The following is a 14,045-nucleotide window of genomic DNA, read 5'->3' on the forward strand; positions in this document are numbered from 1 at the left end:
CCAGCAGCTAGGAGAGATTCCCCCCAGAGAGTCTGGAGGGAGCAGACCTTGCTGTATTTGGGACTTCGGACCTCTACAACTGTAAGGGGACACATTTCTATTGTTTTAGGCCACCCAGTTTGTGGTAATTTGTTGCAGGACTCATAGAAAACTAATATGCCATATATCGATGATGGTGTTGGGGTCAGGGAGTAGCCCATAAGCCAAGAGATTCTCAAGGAGGCTTTCTGTGGTTCTTTATAGCAGTGCCATTGCTGTGTTTTATTTTTCTTTATAAACCCAAATCTCCCCTTTTATTAATCTACCATTGGAAGGAAAGAACGCCCTTCTGTCATCTTTGCTTAAAAAAATTGACTATTATGGGCAAGAGGCGTTCTTCCTCAACCAACATCAAGAGCTTTTCCATTCCCTTTCGTTACATTCCTAGCACTCAAATAGCCAGTCCAACATGTCTGATCACCTCAGTACATGTTTATTAGTTTCTTGAAGCCCATTTTGCCATCCTAAGCTCTTTAAGCTCTGCCTCTCTGCACCCAAGGCAGGAAGAGAATACAACCGAGGAAAGGTTATGTGTTTCTTGTTCTGTTTTGTTCGCTACCAAAATGGAAACTCTCCAAATCTTATCTCAGCTTTAACAAACCTTTGGTTACAGGAGGCATGGTAGTTCTAAAAGATCGACTTCCTCAGTTATGCCTTTCAGAGGCCCCAAAATATCAATTTTTAAGTTACCCAATGCACAAGATAAATATTTTAACCACCATTTTATTTCCATCCAGGCCAAGGGACAATTTAGAAAAGGTTCTATTCCAAGTGCATAGCCCAGTTAGTATGGAAGGGCTGCCGATGCTGTTGTTTTGAAGTTAGCCTGTCAGTCATGGTGATTGAAACATAACCCCAATGGCTTCCACAAGTGGAATAAAATCCTTCGCAAAAGGTTGCAGAATTGTAGGATGTAATAAAGTCTGCTTAGCTTCATTTCCAATGCCGCAGAGTCCTAGAGAACGAGGCCCATTTCCGTATGCCTTGGGATTTGTTCAAGTTACTTTCGTGCCTGGAGATGACAGAACATAAAAACAGACATTTAGTTAGAACCAATAGCTTTTTTTGAGTTATGGCAATAAACAAAATGTAAGTTTGCTTACTGCTAATCTGTTAGATTGCCACTAACAATTTACAAGAAACCATAGAGATGTGGGCAGAATGTGTGAAATAGTTGGATCCCAACCTTGCTGATGCCTATATTCCCTGGATCCCCACATTTTCTGGTCACAGCCCACACTCATGTCCCAGAGGTCAGCTACATGGTCTCTTAAGAATCTATTTTACAGACACAAGACTTACATACAAATGAAGCCAATTCAGACCTTTATTAATTAGGTAAGAATAGATTTTCAAACATAAATGTTTCAGAATTACCTGGTGTACTTGTTAAAAACACAGATTTCTCGAGTCTGTCCACCACATTCTGACTCAGCAGGTCTAGCGAGAGGCCCAAGAATCTGTGCTTTTTAACGAGCTCTCCATAAGAGTCTGAGATTTGGGGAATTATTGAGCTAGTGTGTAGCAGGCAGAATTAGTTTTGCTTCAAGGCTAAGTTACGTTAAGGATTTGGGTAGAACTAAAACAAATCATTTCTACTCATAAAATAGGAAACGGGGTTAATCTTAGACAGAAGAGAATCCCTGTATCATAGAAATATGTTTCATAGCTCTGGCATTCTCCCTCCACCCCAAAGGAGAACCTGTTGAAGCTTTGGCTTCTGGGCCTTAATTATTGGTATCACTGAATGAGGGTGGTCAGGAACTGGGCAAGGTAAGACTACTAGCTTGGAGGACACCGGAAAAGGCACACAGTTATAGGAAAGAGAAAAGGGCAGAGGAAAGATGAGGATTTTACAGGCTAGATTCCATAATATTGGGGGAAGACTGAAATAAAGGGTCTTGGGATATGTTTGGGGCAGCTACCGTGTACGTGATGTAGGAAGGAGTTTCGAGGAACTTTGTTGAGAAGCACAGATGGACTTCCCTTTGATGTTTTCAATAGACTTCGGTGTAGATTGACATCGCTTTTCACTTACTGTTTGCTATTGGTCTGCTAATTGGATGGCTTTGTGTGCAACATTGCAGACACAGACCTGGGTGGCTGAGCTGCAAAGACTCAGCTTTCTGCTAGGTCCAGTGTGTAGTGAGTTTAAGGGTATCCCCAATATGGGCTTGTTCAGCCCTACCTGGCACATGAAGAGAGTTTTTAGTGAGTCTAACATTATACTTTGCCTATAAGTACATAACAAGGTCAGAGAGCAAAGGGCAAACAGGGCATCCCTTTGGAATTACACCTCATTCCTTCCAGGACCCAGAACATAGAAGCCTAATCACTTCTGCTTCAGCCTTCACATTTGAGCTCAGGATCCACTGCCCCCCACATTTACTGATGTGTGTGAGGGGTGGAAAGTGGGGTGTATGTACCATTCAGTTTGCAGTCCCCCAACTCTAAAGATGGGGGCCTGTCTCATCTCTATGATATTGGGATCATTCTCTATTGTGCCCAGCACCACCCATCTTGTCTGGACATACAGGTCATCTCCCGATCATTCATCATTGCCCTTGTCCTTGAACAATTATTGACTTTGAGTCAGAGGCACCTGTGCAGGCCTGAAAATGGATGTGCCCTTTCTTTTCTCCGCCTCACCTGTCTAGGGCAGATTTATGTCCTACGAGAAGTTTCCCTCAGCTTTATTTTTGGTCTTGAACGTTGTGGCCCCATGTTATTTGCTGCAACCGCTCTGCCAGATACCAACCCTGTAATTTTTGAATCTCCGCGGAAGCCTCTATCTGTACCTGAGCAGGCTTTCTACTTACAATGCTTCTGTAACACATCCCTCACACAGCTCTGGCATCCAAACCATGTGCCTAGCTTCTGAAAGCTCTGTGTTCAGCAGTTCCTTTTCTTCAACTAGCCTGGAAGCTTGTGGGAGACAGAGTTTGCTTCTCCTGCCGGAGCACAATGAGTGAACATGTTGGGCTTTGAGGAGGCTTGGGTCTGAAGTCCAGCCTCATGACCGGCTGGCTGTGTGTCTGTAGGCAGACCAAAACATGCCTGGCCTGGGTAGGGAGAGGACTGAGTCAGTTAATATACACAAAGCCCTTCAAGCAGAGCCTAGGGCACTGTAAACACTAACAATAGCCTCTATTATAGTCATCATTTTTTATTCTCTGGATTGCGTTGGAAAGCAAGTGAATGTCAGGTGCTTAGCTACGCAGAGATTCAGTCTCATTGTTGGAGAGGGTGTATTTGGACAAGGTACTCATCTTCCCATATTCTGGTGGGATGTCGTATAGTATGTGCCCTTCGTGTGCCTAGTACCCTTCAATATTACCTTTAGACAGTGGTATTTTTCAATGCTGCTTGGGTATATCAACATATATACTTATTGAAGTGTGAGTAAGACCCTGAAGAAGTGCAAGGAGGTGAATAATGGTAACCTCAAGGCACTTCCTGCCCATGTGGGGAAATACATTGCACAGGATGCAGCAATGCAATAGATAATTGGGTGCCAGGCAACCAGTCCAGAAAATGTGGGCTTCTGGAGTTCCAAGATCAGAGAGCATGAGCCCAGAATGTGTGAAGTTTGGTTGCCATGAATGTGTGCTTTTCAAATATTTCTACACCTCTAATCTAGTGGCAGATGAACTGAGAATGTCCCCATTCCCCGCAAGGCCATGCTTGAGAGATAATAGAGAGTATTATAAAGTTTCTATCAGAGGTTTATTTTGCAGGGTAGGGAATAAAGGTAGAAGGGAGGCATTGTGACTCTGGACAGTCGAAGAGGTTTTTAGAAAGAGGAGCTTCAAATTTGGAAGGGAGTTAAAGCTGCCTGATGGAGAAAGATTAAGTTTTGAGTAAGGTTGACCACATGGTGTGTGCTGTAATATTCTCTTCCATCTCTCCCTGGACAATTCGGGGAAGCCTTGTAAGTTAATTTGCATTTTGTTGTCATGATATAGTGAGAAGCAGAGGTACCAAAGGGATTCCCCTGGGTTATGAACGGAACCATACTGACTTCTCTTTGAACACACAGGTGTCATCAGGCTCCATAAAGTTTTTCTGCACAAAATTCAACAGATCCAGCCAACCTCTGAGTGCATTCAAGGAAACATCTTTTGACCAGTGTGTCAGCGAAGGAGGTTTCTACCTCTTACTCTATCCTGCCTACACTCTGATGGGCCCAGAGGAGGAATTTCTGCTTTGAAGCTAAGAAAACAGATCAAAGTCTCTCTCTTCTGTAGGTGAACCTGGAAGGGAGCTGGCCACAGTTAATCTGACACAATGCAAAGGAACATATGGAGCCACAAAAACTCCACACACCTTCCTTCTGTTTCTTGAAGATCATGTTTCTCAATTTGCTATTCACTGGAATCACCTGGGAAAGTCTAAAAATAGACATGCCTCTATCTTATCCCTCACCGTACCCCCCCCCCCCCCCCCGCCCCCATGATTCTGATCTAATGGGTCTGAAGTGTGGCTTGAACCTCTGGGGAAAACTCATGGACTGTGACAGCAAAGAGTTCCAACCCTATTTCCTTTCTGATTCAGTTCCAAAATGTGCTCCTGTAAAACGCTCCAAATGCCTCCAGGCAAATCAGATGCTGGAGACAAGTTTCAGTAGATTTCAGATGCGAACATCCAACTTCTCCTCAAGTTGCCTGCTGCACTCTCAGCAGGGCCACACATACTGGGCAAGTGTTGTCCTTCAAAGGTAGTGGTTTTTGCCCATGAAGTTAAATAAAATGACCTGTTTTGCATCCGTACCAGGGATGCCACAGAAGTGGTTTTAAGGCAAAGTAATCACACACACCAGCAAAACAAAGCCTTGAGACACCAACATAAAATTCCTCTGTAACAAGTTTCTTCTTTTAAAAGTACTTCTTAGTTCCTAGCAGACTAGAGACACAGACATAGAAAGTCATTCCGCTCACACCAAAAACAAGAGGAGCAATTTTCTACGGGCAGGCACCTCTGACCTCTGCTTTTCAGTTTTTTTTAATAAACTGGTCTCATAAATTGGACGACAAAAGCTGCTGGTGGCAATCTCTTAGAGTAAGTGGGTAAAGGTGAAGCTGGGTGGGGGGGGGGGCAGGGAATGGCAAGAACAGAAAGCCACTTTGATTAGTTAACTCTCAGGCAATGCAATTATTCCTCCATCTTGAGATAGAAGGGGTTACCCCCAAGCACAGTGGCCAGAAACCCAGCGGTGTGAGGATAGACTCCTGAGCAGGGTGACCTCACACCAAGTTTCCTAACTTAAAACCATCCCTCTGTGGTGTGCCACATAGGCTGATTAATAACAACTTTCTGCAATGAGAAGGTGTGACTTGACTTCCCCTTAAACGGGGGCCATCCCCCAGGCCTGTGTTCATAAGTCCTTGAGGGTACAGAGAGCAGCTCCAGGCAGCGTGTGGCCAGCCCCGCACAGGAGGGGAGATGCGGTTCACTGGCTGTCCTTTATAGAGTGGCCATAGACTCGGCATTGTCACTTTTCTCTTTGAAGTGATAAATCAAACACTAAGAACCACAAACACACAAGAAAGACACTGGCCAAGCTTGTAGCTGTGAGTGATTTACAGAGACCCCGCAGGGCTCAGCACTTCCTTTATCCCACTGCCTCCTGGCAAGTGGAGCTGGGAAGGCTTTGAGGCTTGATGGTGGGAGTGAGGGGGCAGAACACAGTAAACCCGCTGCTGGAAAATTCATGGTACTCGTTGAGCATTTTCCTGTTGTCCCACTTGAAACCAGTGAGGCCTCTGTCTTGTACGTTTGTCCCTTTTCCATCCCCTCCCCTGCATCTGTAATGAGAAGTTTCTCCTTAAAAGACTTTCTCATTCTGAGGGAGCTTATGAAGAACAGGTTTTATTTGTCTCTAAATCTTCAGCTGATATTACTTTTCCCAGAGACTCAGTTGAAATGAAAAAGGATTACTTTATATTTACTTGCGTCTTTCATGAGAGAAACTAATTTTGAGGAAGAAACTCCCTACAATGTGAAATACTTTCCCTTCTTTCAAACTCTCCACAGGGGCAAAAGGAAAGCTAAAAGGTACACATGCTTTGTCATTTACTTTGTCTGACAGCTTCTTCTTATCATGCTTTGGAGGGTGACCTTCCTACAGCATATTCCTTCGCTCTATTCCTGCTCTCCTGTTATAACAGAATTTTAGAGCCAAGTATGGAGCAGGCTACCTTTGATAATTAATGGCTCTGAGAGTTTGCTGAGTGTGTTATTTAATTAATGGCACTTGTGTCTGGAGTGTGTACAACTCTGTGGTTGAATAAAAGGTGTATTTGCTGAGGGATTATAGACAAATACTCCAGGATCATCACATAGAGAATTTGTCAGGGTTCAGCACATTTAGCAACCTAATGGGGTTATTATATTTTTTTGTTCTCTGCTGTTTAAAAGGTACTGATGTTGATATAACTCTGTTACTTGTGCATTGTGTTTGAGTTTAGATTACAATCCTCCCAAACTCCTTAGGCTAATGGATAAAAATCTATTACGTGGAACGGAGCCTTTCATAAAAAAAAAAAAAAGAAAGAAAAGAAAAAAAAAGAAAAAGAAAGAAATCTTTAATGCTGTATTTTGAGAATGAAGGTGATGGTTAAATAAGTTACAGTGTGCTTCACCTATCCACAACTGCAAGGAGACTAACTTGAATTATATTCAAGTTCTACGTGGGACCAAAAACTGAAAAGTTGAAAACTAGCAAGAAAACACAGAGAACATTTCCATGCAAAGATGTCAGCAGTTCATACAGGGAAATCTCTACGGATCTATCTCTACTGTATTCAGATACAGGGGCACCTGGGTGGCTCAGTGGGTTAAGCATCCAGCTTTGGCTCAGGTCATGATCTTGTGGTTTGTGGATTTGAGGTCCGCATTGGGCTTGGAGCTGACAGCTGGGAACCTGGAGTCTGCTTCAGATTCTGTGTCTCCCTCTCTCTTTCTGTCCCTTCCCAGCTTGTGCTCTCTTTCTCTCTCAAAAATAAACATCTATGTGTATACAGACAGAGGCTTCAAATAATAAGGGTCCAGTTTTAAGCTTGTATTGTCACTCTGTGTGCCTAGACAAGTTATATCTGCTCTCTGGAAACTGTTCCTTCCTTTGTAAAACAGTAGATTTGACTCCCTTCTAGCCCAAAGATGCACAGAGTCCCTGGTTTTTTCACTAGGGACATGAAAGCTGACTGTCCCACTGATAGAAGAGATAGCTAATTGCTCACTTTTAGGACTTGAGAATTTTTTTTTCTTCAGCAAAGGGATTCCTTGCCGGGTATATAAATGTGCCTGGCAAGAGGGTAAGAACACTCACCCAATCTCCAAAGCCCAGTCAGGTGGTCTAGGGAACAAGATTCAAGCCAGGAGCCTGCCTTCTTCCCCACTCCATCCTACCAGAGGCCTCCCCTATCATGGCAGACAGTGGAAACAGAGGCACCTGCACAACAAGTTCAATTGGAGTGAGGAAAGAGGCCCTGAAGGCTGTGCTCAGCAGCTTCTCCCCCTCCCCCTCCCCAGGGTGGAAAGGGAAAGACATCTGTCCTGAGCACCTATCAGTCAGCTATTGTGATAAGGGGTGTCCGGTCTTATGTATAGAAACCAAATTTAGTCTTCACCTCAGCCCCATGAGGTAGGTATCATAACCCTAGTTTTTCAGCTGGGAAAGTGTCACATAGTAAGTACAAGATTGGGACCAGATGTGCTTACTTCCAGAGCTCAACCTCTTCACAACTGCAGGGGCCAATATGGTAGCCACTAGCCACATATGGCTAATGGGCATCAAAAATGTGACTTGAGATGTGCAGAAAATACAAAATATCTCCTAGGTTTCAAAGACTTACTCTAAAAAAGGAATGTAAAATAGCTCAATCATTTTTTTATATTATGAAAATATTACAATGATAATATTTGGATATACTGGGTTAAATATAACATAGTATTAATTTTTTTTAAGTTTATTGAGAGAGAGAGAGAGAGAGAGTGCAAGCACATGAACAGGGGAGGTGCAGGGAGGGAGGGAGGGAGGGAGAGAGAGAGAAAGAATCCCAAGGAGGCTCTGTGCTATCTGCGTAGATCCCAACATGGGGCTAGAACTCAGGAACTGAGATCATGACCTGAACAGAAATCAAAGGATTAAAGGATTGTAATCTCAACTCATTTCCTATTTCAATATATTCATTCTTGGGTGAGTTTGCGGGTATTGATAGGTATTTTAAGAGTCATAGTCAACAGAAGTTATATTTTTAACTGCAATATCACAAAAGCTTACCCAGAATGAGGGGAAGGTGTTAGGTTTGACTGAAAATACTTTCCTTTAAAATTTTTGCACTACATTGCATTTCCATCAAGTCTCATTCTTTTAAAGGATTAAAGAAATTAAAATTAACCACACACAAGATCTTCCACCTTAAAAGAAAAAATTGCCTGGAGAGATAACAGATCCTTGAGAAGAGAGTAATAAAGCAGGACTTTGATAGGGGTGTCAGAGATAAATGCTGATTTTGCTATGGTAGGCATATTCCTTGTTCCAAGTTGATAACTCTGGAATCTGTGGAGCCACCAGAGAGATTGGATAAGAGAGTGGGGTAGCGATCTAAGAGCAGCCTAGAGCTCAACAGTGCCAAGATAGGCTTCTGTCTGTGAGAAAGCTGCCTCTTTCTATAGCTCTAACTCTAGCTAATCATTTCTAATTAAAAAATGATTCAAGCAATATCATGGGCTTTCACTTCTTCAAGGCAATACCACACTGTCAGTTTGCAGCTTAAAGTGCCAACAGTTCTAAACTTTTTGTGGGCCTCATTGGAACAAGATGTAGAGCTTTAGCAGAGGGAAAATTGCTAAGAACATCTAATTACATTCAAAGCCATTTTTACCTGTCTTAAAGGAATGGAAATGATCTTCCAGTTTTTATAGACCTTCTTGACCTAAAGATATCTGCTGGCAGAAAGAGAATCCTCAATTGGGTTCTTTTAATGCTTTAATTATTACATGATCTATCATTTTACGCACTGACTCACACACTTCGAAAAATCTCTTAAATACGCATTAAAATTGATTGGCTAATCCTAGACCATGGGGTGGCTCTTTGGAGGGCATGTAATTGTGTGTGGGCATGGGGGTTAGGCACAAGTGACACAGAGTCAACTACTTTATGGTGGGATAAGGTAGAGAAATCAATTTGGTCACAGGTACTGTTGACATTGTACTGCTGACTTGCACAGAACTCAGTTACATGCTTGCATGTTCTTGAATCAGTCTTACTGCTTTGGAGTCACCATCATTTCCTCAAAGGTAGGGATATACTTCACCTCCTATGCCTCAGTGTTTGGCTCAAAATGGGATCTCAATAAACAGTTGGTGATTGAGTCCTAGAACCTCAAGGTTAAGAGGGTCCTCTAGGAAGCAGTCTGTGCTCCTATTGAGCCAGGGCTCTTGATGGCAAGTAAGGAAACCCCAGTTCCAATAAGCTTCTGGGGAAAAGTGACATAATTACTGACCTTTTAACTGTGAAGGGTAGGGGCTTCTCCTGCATTACAGTTCTCCAAATGGTGATCAGGATGACTGCCAGTAATCTCAAATATGCATCACCCCTTCAAGGGCTTCTCTATGTAGAGACACCAAAGGGTAGAGAACTCTACTAAGCTGAGTGGGGTAACATGCCCAGACTGTGGCCAGTGGATGAGATTGGCAGTTCCAAATTCCAGTGTCTGCCGCACCCCATCCTATTTTCTGCTTCAATCTCTCAACAAGCTTTTCAGTGTTTTGAAATCCAAGAGTTAATTTCAGACTCTTGGTGAAAACCCTATCTTGAGAGGAAACCCTAACTGAAAGGTCTTGAATGGAGCCATTGGGAATCCTCATTGATCCCAGGAATGGAACATCTAATACGTTATGGTCCAAGGTTGATTAGCTTTGATTCACTCCTGCTCACCAAATGCAATTTTGGCTTTTAGGAAAATACTCAGTCTGTAACTATGGCTGCATAGAGAAACGTGACAGTACTCTTTAGCAGAGTTGTGAGAAGTGGATAAAATGACCCCTAGCACAGAAATCGTCAAATTCTGGCTCCTTTCTTGAAGTTAGTGAAGAAGCAAGAGTAAGGGGTGTCTTAAGCCTCAGCTTCATTGTATAATTTTTATTGTTAGTTAGCTAGGGTGTAAGTGGGGGAGGGGAGGATGTTTCTAAACAGAGACCCACCAATTTTACTGTGAAAGTAAGTGTGGGCTCCAGAGTCAGACTGCCTGCACTTGAACCCTGGCTCTCTGTGTATAACCTAAGAGTCCTTGGGCAAGATCCATAGTGGTCATAAGCCTCCATTTCCACATCTGAAAATCAGGACAATGTCCACGGTTGCTGTGGGATTTAACTGAAATAAACCCTGTAAAGTGCTTGGTATAACTTGTCCATAATAAGTGTTCCATGAGTGGTATTGTTAAGAATCATTAATAATAACATGTCTTCTCTCTGGTGATCTCCATTACTTAGTTCCTGAAATCATGATCTTGTTGGCCAGTGTGGCCTCTTAAATTCAGGGAGATGGCCAAGAGGAGGAGAATAGACTCTCTGATGTAGGAGCAGAGTGTCTGTAAGGATTACATGCAACAATTATTCTTTTCTGTTTAAGTCTATTATGGAATAATTGGATATCCAGCCAGCAATTAGACTGTATGTTAAAGTCAATCTCTTCCTTCCTTTTATCTTTAAAATTTTTATCTGATTTATTTTTAGTCCTTCTTAGGATGAAATATAACGTATACAGAAAAATGCAAAAGGTATATATAAATGTGCTATACATACATACACACACACACACGTATACATACACGCACAGCTTATAGAATTAATACAAAACAAACACGTCTTGCCACCAGCAATGGCAAGGACTAGAACATTGCCTCCACCCTCCCACAAGCCACCCCCCATTTCCGTTCCCAATAACCACCCTTTCCTGCCTTCCCCATAAGGTAAACCACTGGACTGATTTTATGGTGATTGCTTCCCTGCTTTCCCTTATAATTTCATCCTCTGAATAACTGTATCTGTAAACACTATAATTTATTTTTGCCTGTTTTTGAACTTTACGTGAATGTGCACACATATATGTGTTCTTTTGTGTTTTTGTTGCTCCACATTCTTGCAAACACTTGATATCATTCTTGCAAACTTTTGACTATTGTGGGTGTATAGTGATAGTTCATTGTGTTTTAAGTTTACACTTTCCTGATGGCTAAAGATTATTGGCCATTTTGATACCTTTCCAAAGTGCCTGTTTCAATCTTTTTGTATTTTCTATTGGGATGTTGACTTTTTCTTAATGATTTGTAAAGTTTCTTTTTTCTTCTTTAAAAAAAATCTCCAGGGTGCTGGTCCTTTGTTGGTTACATATGTGGCAAATACCTTCCCCTATTCTGTGTCTTGCCTTTTCTCTCTCTCAATGGTGTCTTCTGATAAACAGAATTTATTTTAAGGTAGTCCAACTTATCAATCTTGTTTTTATGATAATGCTTTTTGTGTTCTATTTAAAAAGTCTCTCTCTATAGCATGATCATGAAGATAGTCTCCTATATTATCCTCTAAATGCTTTATTGTTTTATACTTCCAATTTTGAAGTATAACCCACCTGGAATTGACTTTTGAAGAAGGTGTGAGGTAGGGTATAGTTTCATTGGTTTTCTAAATGGATATCCACTTTGCCCAGAGTCTTTTATTGGAAAGATTTTCTTTTCCACACAGCTCTGTGACTTCATTTTAAACATAAATCAAGTGTTCATATATGCCTGGATCTGGGCTTTGTATTTTGCTCCATCTGTCTACTTATCCTTACATTGATACCTTGCTCTTTTACTTTTGTAGCCTTGTAATAAGTTGATATCCTGTAGAGTAAGCCCTTCTCTGCATCTAAGTTGTTTTTTAATAGTCTCTGGCTACATTTCCACAAGCATAATTAACTTGTAAATTTTCGCCACCACCACCACTACCACCAAAAATAGCCTATGGTCATTTTGGTCTGAGTTACGTTGAATTTACAGGTCAATTTGAATTGAGTCTTTATGAAATTGAGTCATTCATCTCTCCATTTATTTAATTATTTTTTTTAAATGCCTCTTACTAATACTTTCTAGTTTTTTGTCTAGAAGCTTTCATATCTTTATTCCTAGGCATTTGATTTCTGATATTAATACAAGTATCCCCTGCTTTTTGAAAATTCTCTTTCCACCACTTCACTTTGACAGAAGACCTACATTAGTACCTGTTTTTGCTAAAAGAAATATGAATTGGATTTTTGCTTTTGTGAAAAAGGAAAAAAAGCAAAAATTGTGTTCAGCATGTGTTTTGCAATGAATACCTCAAGCAGGGAGAGCAGCCCACCAAGCTCCTTCTCAGGGAACTACACTCAGCATCTCAGCATCAAGCCACTATGGCCTTGACCTGTGTCTGTGAGCATCTGTGCTTTATCTCCATTTATTTTGTGCATCCATTAGCAAAATGTGTCCTGAAGTGATGTGTCTAAAAAAGCCTAAGAGAGTTTATTTTTGGGTCTGGGAATGCTCACAAAGTTTTCCATATAATAAGTTAATGGTAATTGCTTCTTTGCTTTACACCATTTCAGCTTACAAAAGGTTTCAAAGGAACACTCTACTTATAGATAGTGGGGAAACCTGTATAAGCTAACTTCAAATTTTTTTTCATTTTCTAACTGTGTGGCTGTTATGGACTGAATGTTTGTGTCCCTCCAAAATTCATACATTGAAGCCCTAAACTTCAATGTGATAGTAATAGGCGGTAGGGCCTTTGGAAGGTAATCAGGTTTAGGTGAGGTCATGAGGATTGAGGGCCCCTATGACCTTATAAGAAGAGTAAGAGACTAAAACTTGTTCTCTCTCCTCCATGTGAGAACATAGTGAGAAGACAGCCATCAACAAGACAGGAAGACGGTTCTTACCAGAACTCATCAGTGCTGGCACCCTGATCACACAGCTGCCAGAACTTGTGAAACATAAATTTCTATTGGTTATGCCACCCAGTCTGTGGTATTTTAGTAGCTCATGCTAAGACAGTGGCTAACTTTAGTGTCTGACTTCTGATTTCAGCTTAGGTCATGACGTCACGGATTGTGAGTTTGAGCCCCACTTTGGGCTCCACACTGACAATCTGTGGAGTCTTCTTGGGATTCTCTTTGTCTAACCCTCCCCTGTGTGCTCTCTCTCTCTCAAAATAAATTAAAAAAACTTAAAAAAAAGTTTACAGGGAAGGGCCAACATGGCAGAGAAGTAGGGGGAAACCATATGTCCCATGTCTCTCAAACAAAGAAGCCAAAGGACTTTAAACACCAGGGCCTGGGAGGAAAAGAGACTGAATCTACTAGGAAGAAAATGGGAAAGCTAGAAAAAAGATAGAGCAGTAATATAGCAGTGCTCACAGGTGCAGAGCACACAACAAGCTTTTAAAACACATAAGGGACAGAAAAATAGACATAATTATGAAATGAAAGAATTATCCTCAAAAGAATTCCAGGAAGTAGCGACACCTAACTAATTGATCAAAACCGACTTAAACAATATAACAGAACAAGAATTTAGAATAATAGTCACAAAATTAATCGCTGGGCTTGAAAAAAGCATAGAGGACAGCAGAGAATCTATTGCTACAGAGATCAAGGGACTAAAAAATTGTCATGATGAATTTAAAAAATGCTATAAATGAGGTGCAAAATAAAATGGAAGTGGCCACAGCATGGATTGAAGACACAGAGGAGAGAATAGGTGAATTAGAAGATAAAATTATGGAAAAAGAAGAAGCTGAGAAAAAGAGAGATAAAAATATCCAGGAGTTTGAGGGGAGAATTAGAGATCTAAGTGGTGCAATCAAATGGAACAATATCCATATCATAGGCATTCCAGAAGAGGAAGAGAGAGAGAGAAAGGGGCTGAAGCTGCACTTGAACAAATCATAGCTGAGAACTTCCCTGATCTGGGGAAGGAAACAGGCATTGA

The 14,045-nt window shown here is 41.5% G+C and overlaps 1 protein-coding gene across 10 annotated transcripts in view; it reads right to left on the reverse strand.

Annotated features, from left to right (window-relative positions):
* Positions 1-744: 744 nt before the first annotated feature.
* FHIT (fragile histidine triad diadenosine triphosphatase) overlaps positions 745-14,045 on the reverse strand; it is a 1,422,334-nt gene continuing 1,409,033 nt past the window's right edge. For all 10 annotated transcript variants that reach the window (XM_060633696.3, XM_060633695.3, XM_060633693.3 and 7 more), the window contains one exon: positions 745-1,051. The gene's annotated coding sequence lies outside the window, so the exon portion shown is untranslated. The remainder of the gene's footprint in view (positions 1,052-14,045) is intronic.

This window comes from Panthera onca, chromosome A2 (assembly GCF_046562875.1).
Source record: "Panthera onca isolate mPanOnc1 chromosome A2, mPanOnc1 haplotype 2, whole genome shotgun sequence".
Taxonomy (NCBI): domain Eukaryota; kingdom Metazoa; phylum Chordata; class Mammalia; order Carnivora; family Felidae; genus Panthera; species Panthera onca.